At 39.6% G+C, this 13570-nt stretch overlaps 1 protein-coding gene and 1 long non-coding RNA gene across 2 annotated transcripts in view; both read right to left on the reverse strand.

Annotated features, from left to right (window-relative positions):
- The window catches only part of LOC311289587, a 15527-nt gene extending 13101 nt beyond the window's left edge, over nt 1-2426 (reverse strand). The window contains exon 1 of the long non-coding RNA XR_014627164.1: nt 1553-2426. This is a non-coding gene — a long non-coding RNA (uncharacterized lncRNA). The remainder of the gene's footprint in view (nt 1-1552) is intronic.
- The window catches only part of LOC311289533 (uncharacterized protein), a 295816-nt gene that overhangs the window by 190334 nt on the left and 91912 nt on the right, over nt 1-13570 (reverse strand). The window lies entirely within an intron of this gene.

Raw genomic sequence — 13570 nt, forward strand, 5'->3', positions numbered from 1 at the left:
CGCTCACACGCTCACACACACACAACTGAATCGCTCACACACACACACACACACACAACTGAAACGCTCACACACACACACAACTGAAACGCTCACACACACACAACTGAAACGCTCACACACACACACACACACACACACACACACACAACTGAAACGCTTACACACACACACAACTGAAACGCTCACAGACACACAACTGAAATGCCCACAGACACACACACACAACTGAATCGCTCACACACACACACACACAACTGAAACGCTCACACACACACACAACTGAATCGCTCACACACACACACACACACACACACACACACACACACAACTGAAACGCTCACACACACACACACACACACACAACTGAAACGCTCACACACACACAACTGAAATGCTCACACACACACAACTGAAACGCTCACACAACTGAATCGCTCACACACAACTGAATCGCTCACACACACACACACAACTGAATCGCTCACACATACACACAACTGAAACGCTCACACACACACACAACTGAAACGCTCACACACACACACACACACACACAACTGAATCGCTCACACACACAACTGAAACGCTCACACACACACACACACACAACTGAAACGCTCACACACACACACACACACACACACACACACAACTGAAACGCTCACACACACACAACTGAAACGCTCACACACACTCAACTGAAACGCTCACACACACACACACACACACAACTGAAACGCTCACATACACACACACAAACACACACACACACACAACTGAAACGCTCACACACACACACACACACAACTGAAACGCTCACACACACACAACTGAAACGCTCACTATTCGATAGAAGGATTGGACTGTAACAGGTGATGATTTATTATTTCTAGCTTTCCTCAATGGGGTGTCGATCAGAACACACTGGATTCGATCAGTTCCATGCAAAGGAGGTTTATTGTTGACAGTTTTTGCTATGCACAACACAGCAGTACACAGGTGGCTTAAAGTATTTAGATGTGTGTGTTTGTGGTCTACAAAGGGAAAGAAATAAAGATATATATTAACAAATGTCTCTAGTATTATTACACAAACATTACTTCCAAATCTACATTTCTCAAATAAAGAATTATCAAGTTCGATTCTATATTAAATAAAGAAATCAATATACAAGCAGCGAAAATATGTAACACCGCCACCCGGTGGTCAGAAATGGCATAACATACAAAACCGAAACTAAATCTGAGGTAATTTAAATGAACGGCACATAATCATACAGATCGCGTCCTTAAACTTGAAATAACAAGAGTTTCAAATACTAATGTAACGATCACACATTCATATGTACAAATCAAACACTGGATGCAATATAAATATTATAAATTGCAAGTAATATCGAACATAAACGGCACACTCACGAGCCCTCAACCTCACGCGATTAACGGATTCATCTCTCTTAAACATGCATCACTTTATGAAAGTATGACATCAAGGCTTTACAGCTCCTTAACAAGTATTGATCACCAAACTAGGTAAACAGTCAACTTACATATATTTATTGACGCACTTTGCACACACAGTCTTGCTTGTACAGTTCCGCTCGTACAGTCCCGCTCTCTGCTGATGATGACTGACAGTAAGTAGCGCATGCGCACATGACTCGGCCTTTCCAACACTCACACACACACAACTGAAACGCTCACACACACACACACACACACAACTGAAACGCTCACACACACACACACACACACACACACACACACAACTGAAACGCTCACACACACACAACTGAAACGCTCACACACACACTCACTGTCCCTTGCTCACTCACTCACTTTCACTCATTCACTCTCTCACACACACACACACACACACACACACTGTCCCTGTATGGAATTATTCTTGTGCCAATAATAATGAACGTAGCTTTTCAAGAAACTAATGGAAATATAAATTGAAACTGAATAAAATATCTTTGAAACTGAAAAAGAATAAATCGCAGGCAATTTTTTTTACTTCGTTTTTAATACACTGCATGTTTTGCTAACTATTTCTCATATTTCAGTCGCTGATCTGAACTTGCAAATGCGCTTCCAGAGTTTTCATTTGCGCTTCTGAAGTTTTCGTTTGCCGTTCTGACACATTTCTCTCGTGGGGGCGGGGCTAGTGGCAGTGTGTTCTCATTGGCTACTGAGGTTTTGACTGACAGCTTATTCACCTGGAAGTGAAGACGTCAGTGTTGTGTTTACATGTGTGGATTTAAGCGTCTGTAATCGCAGCTTTCTATTTCATTTTAGTGATATTAAGTTTATATCTGTATTTATTTGCTGCTACACTATATTGTTGAGATGATAGTACAGACGAATGATATCATTATCATTAGTAATCGTCGCTATCTGGATACTGGATAGCCTACTCGTGGTAAGTCAGATTTTTTAAAAATACTATACTAATACTATTTATAATACAGTACTGGCTTTTTTTAGGTGGAGAGGCATTTTAGAGCTCAGTGAGAGCCCATAACATTATACAGCTGTGTTGTCTTGATTTAACTTAGCCCAATCATTACATGACTTGTTTATCTAACGTTACATTCGGTTACAGTCTTCGATTAGATCATATTTCCCCCCAGCCACCCCACACATCATTGGGCTAGAGTACTGTACAGTATCTGTACTGTAGCCTACAGTACAAAAAGTAGGCTACTGTATCAGTCAATGACCGATGCCATTGGACCAGAGCGCTGTCAGTCACTGCCTGATTCAACTTTGGCAATGTAAAGCCTTTTTTTACCATGCCAATAAAGCTATTTAAACCTGAATTTCTCAATTGCTGATTAATTTGCGATGCAGAGTTTTTGAAAGAGGAGAGACACGACTTTACCACAGACCACGTCTCTGTTCATAATATGTAAACACTCAGTTATTTTGAAGTATCGCCCTGGTCGCAATATTTATTCGGATTACTTTTGTGTGATAAAGATGACTGATAAAGCTATTATAGCTAGTATGACTTCAAATGAACATTTCTGAGAAAATTTTTTAATCTTTAACAGTCTTTAATAATAAATATATGTCCAAATTAAAAACTTAAAACATGCAAGTAATTATGACTGAAAACATCCAGCAGCTAGGGAATACACAGCCATGGATATATGTTTATATATAGGGCAATACAGCCATCTACTGGTTACACAACAGTATTACAGATGATAAATGCTGCATGACTCCCAGGTAAATATTTAGTACTGTAAAATCTCTTTATATAATTTGTTTGGAATAAATATTTTAAGTCTTCAACTTGTTACTGTATGTGGGAGTTCAAAGCAGTTTGTATTGTTAGATTATAATACATTTCCTCTCTCATTTTCCAGGGAGTGGAGCAACTTTTCCATAAACAAAATTCTGATGCTGACACAGAGGATGGAGTGATAGTACCAGAGATCCACTGTCCCTTTCAGACAATAATCTTACTTTGTTCAGACACATCATCTTTGAATGACTGGGATCTTGATCTTCAGACACCTGATTTATTTTATTTTAATATTATAAACTAGCAAATGTTTCAATTTCCTCTAGATTAAAACAAACACAGTTCACAAGTACACAAGAGGTTGCACTTTATTCTTATTAATCTATGCTGATCTTGGATTAGCATACCAACAGCATATGAATGTTAAGGGGATAGTTCACCCAAAAATAAAATTCTCTCTTATTTTACTCACCCTCATGCTGTCCCAGATGCATTTTACTTTCTTTCTACAGATAAACACGAATTAAGATTGTAAGGAAAGTAATCCATCTCTGCGAGTCCTAAAGACGCTTTAAAAACCACACACAGTGACCCATGCGGACCTCAGTGGATGAATCAATGCCTTCTGAAGTCAAACAACAGGCTAGATAAAAGAAATACTAATATTGTAGACTGTTTTAACTATTAAAAATCACTTCCGACCAACTGTCTTACGTACATGGGTTACAATCCACTTGTATTATATGGACTCAGAGAGATGGTTAAAATCTTTGTCTATGTTTATGTGAAGAAGAAAGTCATATACATCTGGGATGGCATGAAGGAGAGTAAATGATGAGAGAATTCTCATGTTTTGGGTGGACTGTCCTTGCACTGCTTGTGTCCAGTCACTGCTTTGCTATTGTACTGCAACAGGAACTGTTCAAAGAATCATTGCATCATTTAAAATGTATATGAATTTTTTTTAATGTATTCTGTATTTGTAATTGTGCATTTTGTATAGTAATGTATATCATGAGAATACTGTGCATTACATGTATATTATGCAGTTAATGTTTTGTGGATTCTGGTCTTTCCTGTCACAACATAATTGCATCCAAGACCTTCACTCTGATACTTGTGTATATGCTTTAGTGACAATAAAGAATGTAAATTTATTGGAATTCATATTTTCAATTACATTCATTTAACTGGTTGTAGAAGTCACAACTGAAACGGTTGATGATTGTTAAAATATATTAACAATTTTAAATGTTAGAAGATAGTATTAATTAATTGAAATAACTAAATACAATTATCAATAAAAAAAAAATGGCAACAAGAACATTCTTTGTGTGACATGTGTAGTGAAATGCCCTTTGAGGTCTGTATCATCTGACAGCAGGCCACGATTGTTATTTTCATATTGTTTAAATTCCTCTTATTTAAGTGATCATTAATTTTGATGGTGTAAATGTATATCATGCTAACAATGAGTAGTGTGATGGCCATGGTTGCCAACCTTGATTACCTGAAGTGAAACTTTCTTGACGGCTGAATATATCACACACGTTTGCTAGTATTCTCCTTAAATTGTAACAGCTCAACCTAATCAGAGCCTAACAAGCAGAATAATCATCAGGAATAAACAAATATTCTCTGAAAACATTGGACACTACAATTTTAAGTATTATATACAGTACTTTAATGTACAATTACACCTGAATAGACTGAATAGATCTCTTGTGCTCCTAAAAGCTTCTGTCGACAAAGTAGTAGCAGCAGGTAAATACAGATAAAAAAAATAAAATAAAAAAAACATAACTTAATATCACTAAAATGAAATAGAAAGCTGCGATTACAGACGCTTAAATCCACGTAATCCATGTAAACACAACACTGACGTCTTCACTTCCAGGTGAATAAGCTGTCAGTCAAAACCTCAGTAGCCAATGAGAACACACTGCCACTAGCCCCGCCCCCACGAGAGAAATGTGTCAGAACGGCTAACGAAAACTCCAGAAGCATAAACGAAAACTTCAGCTTCTGAAATGAAATGCGCTTCGCAAATGAAAACTTCTAGCCTGACGTCGTCATACTCAGATTCTAGTCAGAATGTGAGTCTGATACTGCTCCATTGAGCTTTGATTATGGGGCGTGTTTCAACCGAATCAGGAAGGAAAATGCCTCTGCACTCAATTGGATAGACCTACTACAACCAATCAGAGCAAAGGAGTAAGTTTTCATTCATGTTTCCGATCGACAAATGCCTTGATCGCGGTTCTCTGTTCCTCTTTTAAAATGAATGCGCTGTCGATATCTTCTATAACAGACGCGATGGCGGAATCTACACATGATGTTTCATAAACAAAGTTCAGCAGGAGCACGTTCACATAATCAACCCAATCAACTTGTCATCAAACACCATGTCTACCCTATCAGCATAAGAGGAAAAATATATTCACTCTGTCAACTCACCTAACATTCCTTGACAGTTTTCAGCATCCCTCCACTCACTCTTGGCCTGTTCTTCCACAGCCAGGAATACGGGGGGAGTACTTTGGGTTCGGGCCAAATACCGAGGCGGAGCCTCTCCTCGGACAGCACGTCAAATATGCATTTAATCTATCTGACTTATTTGTAAGTGTGAACTCGTGAAATCTCAATTCTCAAGCGGCTGTCGTCTTTGTTGTTAACGAATTCAAACCAAGCGCTCGTTGGTGACGTAGATGATTACGTTGCTCATCTGTCCATCATCGTATAAAGCCCGCCCTGACAATTTGATTGGTCCGAACAATTTTTGTTCGGGCATAATAGCTCCTCAACGGAGCGAGTCCAGACCGAACTTCCCGAACAAAAAATGTTGTGGGCGGGGCTAAGTTCGGCTGGCATCCAGGCTAGAAAACTTCAGAAGCGCAAATGAAAACTCTGGAAGCGCATTTGCAAGTTCAGATCAGAGACTGAAATATGAGAAATAGTTAGCAAAACATGCAGTGTATTAAAAACGAAGTAAAAAAATTTGCCTGCGATTTATTATTTTTCAGTTTCAAAGATATTTTATTCAGTTTCAGTTTATATTTCCATTAGTTTCTTGAAAAGCTACGTTCATTATTATTGGCACAAGAATAATTCCATATCCCTGGCTCACTCACTCACTCGCGCGCACACACACACACACACACACACACACTCTCGCTCACTCACACACTCGCGCGCACACACACACTCTCGCTCACATACTCACTCACTCTTGACGGAACCCGTCGTGGAGGACCGTTAAAAAATTAAACATGCTAGTCTTTGTCATGATGTTGTTAAGCATCGCAGATGCGACGTAGGTTGTCGCCCACTATGACACACTATACGAGATGAAGCGATCGAATCTTGCGTCCCGACGCCCGTTGTCATTTACGAATCCCCACGACACCCTACATCAAACGGATCGTGCCGATATCGCGCTAAAATCGTGTAATCTGAACCAGGCAGGTAATAAACGTTTGACCTATCACGCCAAGAACCTATTAAAGCACTAAGACATGGGAACAGTATAGCTAACATTCACATTTGAATATTTATCGCAAGTCATATCGTCATCGCAATATTAAACAATGTTATCGCACATCGCAGCTTTTCCTCATATCGTGCAGCCCTAATCGATATGCTAGCTTGATAGTGAGTGCTAACAGCCATGTTAGTTGTTGTTGTAGTTTTGAGTTCTGTTTCTGTGTTTTCAGTGTTTCTGTGATCGTTTTCCCCTGTCTTCTGTTTATTTTGGTCTAGTCCTGTTTTTTCCCCGGTCTGTTTAATTAGTTCATCTGTGTCAGCTGTATCTTGTTAATCATCCTGTTTGCCTGTGTATTTACCCCAGTGTGTTTCCTCAGTGTTTGTCGGTCAATGTTTTATGTTAGGTGATCTTTGTCTGAGCACACACTCCCTGTTCCTTGCTTTTGTGATATTGTGAATTAAAACCTTGGATTCTACTTTTTCGAGTTTGCCTCCTACTTCATCCAACCAGAAGCCGCAACAGTTGTTTATATTCATAATGATAAAGTTAGGTATTTTATTACATGTGATTCTGACATGATGTGGTAAACGGCGCATCCTCCAGCTGAGCGGTTGGCGTCGCGCGTTCATGTGTTTTGGGGGCGTGACTTTGGAAGGAGCCCAGAAGGAAGGGGGTGGGAGTGAATGAAATAAGTAGCTGTGTTTATAGACAAATCCGGCGAAACACGGAAGTAAAGCAGCGCCGCCATTACTGCGTGCCTTGCTGCTAAGGAAGTAGCGTTGGTCCCGTAGGCGGCTGTAGCAGATGTAGCTGTACGAAATGTTATTTTTATCTATTCATCTTTAATTTTGTACAGTCGCCCTGCTGTATGGCTACAACACTTCCCTCGGCCGGCCATGCAGTCACACACTACTTCGAGAACTTTGCAGTTTTCTCTCTATATTGTTACTGACACATTATGGTACGAGTTCACTGCCTGTGAAAATCGCACGACACCTTTTAATGTGAGCTCATCTGCGAAGGTATGCAAGTATCTGGCCAATCCAACCGGAGCTCATGTAATTCTGACCTTCAATCAATGCCCTGTACTTTAGGTTCTGAAGCTCGCATGCCAGATGATTAATAAAATAATGTTGAATACCTGTAAGCTGCCAACTCTCACGCTTTCACCGTGAGACACACGCAATTGACACTTTTCACACGCCACACATCCATTTTCTCACGCACATAAAAATCGAGAAGCAAAGAGGACAAGGAGATCGACAGACTAGACAGAGCAGGTTAGTTATGATATAAAAAAAAAAGCTCAGCTCTCAGATTCTGTCAATTTTATTATGAAATTCAAACAATAAATATTTTGGCCTTTGTAAATGTGACGTGACAGATCCCTATGCCACGTGAACCGATCATAACTTAATAGTAAATAAACACGAATGGAATGAACAATGTTAAAAGAAACAGTAGCATAACCTACCGAAATGTATATTCATCATACATAATATCGATCAATCAGTGTTTTTTTAACCGCGGAAAGGGTCAACAAAACAGCTGGAGAACAATTATGTCACATAACATTTACCTCAGGAAAGAAAAAAAGAGCTATAGAGAGTATTTTGCTAAATATGTGTACTATATTACATATTTATTATATGTTTTCTTATATCATTAAATAAAGTTGTTATTATAATAAAAAAAAAACGCATTATATTTAATTTGAGTTATTTACCCAAATTAGTCAATATTAAAACAAATCACAAGAATTGGACTGAATTGAAATCCTGAAATTGTTTCAAGCAATAATAATAATAAAAAACGTACCAGAAATTGTACCATATAATATAAACATTGCAACATGTTGTCACTAAACCTAATAAAATTCAGTTTAGTAACTAAAATGTTTTGACAATCACAATATTTAAGCCCCAGGATCCGCTTTCATTGAAATGTCATTAGAGGACACCGGCAAGTGTCACACCCTCACACTTCGCAGGCACGCAGTAATGGCGGCAGGCAAGATGGCGGCGCCCATAGAGTTCGCGGCGGATTTGTGTATACACGGGTTTCTTGTATACAAACAATACCGGATGCGCGCGCATCCAGGTGGCAGAAAACCGCTAGCTGTTATGCCGAGTTCTGTAAAAGAACATTGTAATTAACGTAGATTTCGCATTGTTTGTAATTTCTTGTTGACTCAATAATAAACTGCAATTTCAGAGTTGGATCTGTTTGTTTGTGTTTCATATTAATATAACATTATGTAAAACGTCCAACTGTTTAAGAATCAAAATCCGGACATACTGTGATGCATGTATGAATTATCATGTTAGACTAAGTTAGTAATGTAATTAGGGTGACCACCATCAAACAAACCAAATGTGGGACGATTATAAGTTTGTGTGGGACAATGTGGGACATGTTACCAACACCAAAACATAACCTGAAACTGTTATATAATGTTTATCTAATTTAATAAAAACATTTGTATTCTGCCTTTCAGCTGATAAAAATTCTTTGTTCTTTAGTTCCTTTCCTTCCAGAAAACACCATTACATCACTATGTAACATCACATGTCTTTATTTTACATGTCATTTAAATTCAACATCACTGAGCCCAAAGGCAGCAGGCATCATGCGCGCATTATATATATATATATATATATATATATATATAATTTATTATTATTATTATTTTTATTTTATTTTTTAAACAGTTCTGACCAACTCCAACTAAAACCCAACAAAATAAACAATGAACAAATAAAATATAAAACATGAAATTAGATCATTGACAGTCTTATATATTAAGAATATATTAAACCAAAAACGTTCATATTTTTTAGAAAGGATGTGAATTAAACAACCATAGCAGGCAACAAGTTGATCAATTCTGTTAAATTTAAATTTACCAAATTATCTATTTGTTTTCTGACAGGAAACACATGGAACGAATACACCGCTCCACATTTTGATTGACAGCCGTCACAACCTACTAGTGACCGTGTTTACTCCTTTCCTTTCAACCATTGGATAGGATTTAAAAAACGGCTGTTGTATTTGTACTTCTGACGAAGCGCTGTTAAATATAGGTGAAAAACTACGCGGCATTGGCGGCAAAAATAATAAATAAAACGTACTCTCAGCAATGGTGAGATCTTGCCGGATCCCTACGCAATACATGACGATATTTGGATTGTGGATGACAAGAAGTGGCCAGCAATTGTATGGCCTGATATATATAGCCATAATTATCTTATTCAAGCAAGTGTGTATAAGAGAAATGATTAGAGCGTACAAATCCCTTGATGCATACAACTACGTGCTATGTGGTCATGTGCAGCTCGTCAAATTATGAATAGAAAGAATATAACATACAACTTCCTCCTTCTGTCCCACTCTTCCATTTGCCTAGATTTGGAATTACTTGCAACATGTATAATTTAAATGAGCAGATAAAACAACAGATAGACCTGCATGTAAATAAATTACGCAACAACTCCTTGGCATTTTGACTTAGCGACAACACCACCACTATGCTACTAGCCTAAACCCTTTACTCCAGTACGAAGACCGCGGATCTTTCTGCCTCCTGGTTGCGTGCGCAAGCAGTGATGAGGTCGCCGAGAAATCCATGTATTGCAGTCCTGTGAGGACTACAGACACTCAATTTTTATACTTTCTTTTTCAGAGTACTTACATTTTAATAATGTATTGGTATATAAAGACATTTTAAACAAATTTTGGAATTTTTTTTGTTGAAAAAAACGGCTTGCCCTGCCTTTAAATAGAAGTAACAATTAAATAGGGGTGTAATTACTATTTTTTTTATACTAATGTAACTAAATAAAATTGATTAAGTTCAACTTTGACCAGCTGGAAAATGAAGGCTCTGCTAACCCATTATCCAGCAAATACTGGACTTCCTTTTCCAAAACCTCTCGTTTATTCAGCGGAACCCTGTAAAAACGCTGACGGACAGGAGCAGCCTCACCCACCTCAATATCATGCTCTAACTGTGTCGTTCGGGTTGGAACATCCGAAAACAGCTTCGGGAACTCAGAAAGCAAACTAATCAATTCTTGACTTTGCGTCGCGTCTAAATGTTTAAGATTGGAAGACAGATTTTTCAACGTTTCAGAATTCTTTAGACGACCCAGTAACACGCAGTCATCAGGAGATTCTAATTCGTCCACAGGCATACTCATGTCCTGTGAAACACCTGACTGAGGGGAGCTGTCCACTAGCACCACAGGCGCCACTGGCACTGAGACCGGTCGGTTTCGCTGATAATAAGGCTTAAGGAGATTTACATGACAGACTTGGGATCTCTTTCTTCGGTCTGGCGTCAGAATCGTGTAGTTATCCATGGCCCCGCAATGTATTATCTCATACGGCCCAGTATATTTGGCTTGGAACGGGGAATCTACAACAGGCAGAAGCGCGATGACCTGATCTCCTACACTAAACTTCCGATGTTCAGTGTATCGGTCAAACAATTTTATTTTGTTTCAAAAAAGTTTTTGTTCAAAAGTTTTATTTAAACATTTCCCAGCTAACTCTCCAGCTAATGAAAGTCGACGACGGAAACCCAGCACGTACTCTGAAATTTTTTCCGGTGGTCCTGAATCAATCCATTGATCACGCAAGACAGCTAATAACCCCCGGACTTTGTGTGCAAAAACCAGCTCGTTTGGGCTAAACCCAATGCTCTGCTGCGTAACCTCCCTGGCTGCTAACATCAACCACGGAAGACCCTCTTCCCAATCCCGCTGCATTTCCAGACAGTAGGCTCTCAATAGTGATTTTAACGTAGAATGAAAACGTTCGAGTGCCCCTTGAATCTGGGCGTGATACGCTGTTGACAAATTGTGTTTAATACCCAGCTCGAAAAGCACCTCCGCAAACAATTTCGAAGTAAAATTACTTCCTTGGTCTGATTGGATAATTTTTGGTAACCCAAAAATAGACACGAACTGAGTGATCGCTTTCACAATAGATTTTGTGTTAATCGAGCGCAATGGGAACGCAGCTGGATAACGCATAACTTGACACATCACTGTCAACAGGAACTCACTTCCAGCTTTCGAACGAGGAAGAGGACCCACGCAATCAATGATAAGATGTTCGAACGGTTGACATACAGCCGGAATTGGACGCAGAGGAGCCGGTTTTAACGACTGGTTCGGTGTGCCGGTAAGCTGGCACGTATGACAGGTCTTAATAAAACTGGCAACGTCCTTTTTAATACGAGGCCAGTAAAAGTATCGAAGAATTCTGTCATAAGTTTTCTGAACACCAGCATGACCGGCGAGCTGATCGTGAGCCATTTTCAACACTAGCGAGCGAAACTTTACTGGTATCACGACCTGAATGACAGAATCTCCCATACCATCAACAGCATGCGGGGACCACTTTCTCAGTAAAACATTCTGTTCAATAAAATAGCCTTGCGATCTGTCACGAATTTCAGTGCTGTCAACAACCTGTTCAAATTGTGGTTTTAATGTTTCATCATTCTGCTGTTCAGTAGACAACTCTTCCCGAGAAACCACAATGGGATAATCACTCAAAACGAAACACGATTCAGTGTCACTGATTTTCCCTTCGGCCCTAGGTTGAGCACCAGAACGAGTCACCGCACACACGATGAACACTTTCGGATACTGTAGCGCACTGTCATCCGGACCATCAGTACAGGACGGTGCATCAGTCACAACCAGAGAGGGCGATTGATTAACCCAAACGCGTCCGCCGGCTAAGTTATTTCCGAGGATCAGTGAAACGCCATCAACAGGTAGAATAGGGCGTATACCAAGATCCACCACCCCATGTACTAGTTCACAGGTCAAATCAACTTTATGCAGGGGTACGGATAATGTATTAAGCCCAATGCCACGAATCAAAAGCGAGCTACCAGTGTGCGACTCAGTTGAGAAGGGCAACACAGACTCCAAAATAAACGACTTGGATGACCCCGTGTCCCGGAGAATTTTCACTGCTACTTTCTCAACACCACCTGGAAGCGACACAAAACCATTAGAAACGAATGGTTCAAATAACTGATGGTGATTCTCTACCCTCTTGGGCGCTACCACCGGTATTCCTTTCAAAGTACCGGCCTGATTTAATACAGGAACAGAAGTAGCCAGGACAGCAGGCTTCACGGAATGGGCGTGTCTAACAAATTTTGACTTAAGCACTGGACAATTTGACTTCCAATGTCCTTTACCCAGACAGTAGTTACAGTTATCATAGTCACTTGATTTCTTTTTCAAAAAACGCCTGGCTGGACCCATAGAGACAACGGAAGAATTCCCCCGTGTATGAACCTGACGTTCACTGAATTTATCAGCACGGGGCTTATGAATAAGTTCCCAGTCATCCACCAGCAGTGCAGCTTCTGAAGCAGTTTTAACCTGACGCTCCGCAACATAAGTGGCTATCATCTCGGGAAGTGTATTTCTGTATTGCTCAAATAAAATTAACTCTCTCTGCTTATCCATTGTTGTACTATCTGCCGCTGTACACCACCGATCAAACTGCACAGTCAATTCTCTTACGAATTCAACATTTGTTTCATTCACCTTTCGCTGTAACGTACGGAACTTTTGCCGATAACTCTCTGGCACACGTTCATTAATTTTTAACACCGCCGCTTTAATGGCTTCATAATTCTGGCTGTCAGCATCAGATAGAATAGAAAGAATAGAATAGAATCGGGCATTTATATAGCGCTTTCATATGTACTACTGTACACCCAAAGCGCTTTACAATCATGTCAGGGGATCTCTCCTCAACCACCACCAGTGTGCAGCATCCACTTGGATGATG

This window comes from Rutilus rutilus (genome assembly GCF_951802725.1).
Source record: "Rutilus rutilus genome assembly, chromosome: 4".
In the NCBI taxonomy this organism is placed as follows: Eukaryota; Metazoa; Chordata; class Actinopteri; order Cypriniformes; family Leuciscidae; genus Rutilus; species Rutilus rutilus.